Genomic DNA, 1,131 nt, shown 5'->3' with positions numbered 1-1,131 from the left:
AGTAACAAATTCTTAGTATTACAACATGTCTTATATGATCAATTTCAAACCATGGAGAATTACATCTTCACGTGCATCACTGTTACAAGAGACAATAAACAATTTCCAACAGCTAAAATATCTTTAACTGCACCATGCTTTCTAAGTCTAAAACAAAACTTGAATTTTCTGTACATACTCCTGTCAAATGAAGTTATTTCCTATACACCACTCCTTTTGCAAACTCATCTTCTATTTCCTCTCATTTGGCCTAGAACGGCTACGAGACCTAGAGAAAGATCAGGATGGCTTGTGATTTCGAGACAGTGCTCTTTCTCTTCTCCTTTCTCTAGAAAGGGACCTGCTCCGGCTGCGGGAAAAGTTGCCGCTTCTTGGAGATGTACAAATAGAAGGAGGACTCCTTCTAGTAATTATCTCGAGGGCGACGACCCCAAGAGGAAGGACAGCCTCGATGAAGACTTATTTTTTCACCATTCGCGAGTTCCAGTCTTACATGGCAGCCATATGGTGTTCTTCCATCAGGTTCTCGGAAGTGCCAGCTGCACTCTGGGTTCTTCAAATTCAACAGAAGCAAAGTGGGAGGGTGTTTCACAGCGCTTCGAAGTGGTCCGTAATATCCAGAAGCCCGATCCAATTCAGCCATGTTGCCATTGTTTCCAAGATTACCTACGTACACCTTAGAGTCCAATGGACAGGAAGGATGATGCGTTTCAAGATGTTGGGTTGAAATGCGGAGGCTCAGACCCACATGCTCAAACAGATAGTCCCGTGCCCCTTTGGTCCGATTCTCGCAGTTGCTCTCATTTATCCAGCCTCCATAAAATGACCTCCCTGAAGCTCTTACTGAATCAGAATCAACTGGATAAGAAATCTGGACTTTAAATAAGGATGCCTGGGCCATTCTTACATACCATAAAGTGTGAAAGTTTCTGATCTGGATTCTGTACTTCTCCGTAAGTCATCTGGAACCTGGACCAGGTGAGTCTGGTTGGGCAGAGTGCAGCCTTGTGATCTCTGTACCCAGCTCAACACCAGACGTCTGTGCTTGTAGACCCACTAGGGCCCTCTCAGCTTGTCCCATGCCCCATCCTGCTGCAGGGCTCTGTGCCCTTGCTTGGTTTGCGGCACTCC

At 45.6% G+C, this 1,131-nt stretch overlaps 1 pseudogene; it reads right to left on the bottom strand.

The window, feature by feature from the left end:
- Positions 1 to 231: 231 nt before the first annotated feature.
- On the bottom strand, positions 232 to 901 carry LOC143675786 (serine/arginine-rich splicing factor 3 pseudogene; annotated as a pseudogene).
- Positions 902 to 1,131: the final 230 nt, after the last annotated feature.

Source organism: Tamandua tetradactyla, chromosome 3 (assembly GCF_023851605.1).
Source record: "Tamandua tetradactyla isolate mTamTet1 chromosome 3, mTamTet1.pri, whole genome shotgun sequence".
Taxonomy (NCBI): Eukaryota; Metazoa; Chordata; class Mammalia; order Pilosa; family Myrmecophagidae; genus Tamandua; species Tamandua tetradactyla.
This window is presented reverse-complemented; position numbering and strand designations above follow the sequence as displayed.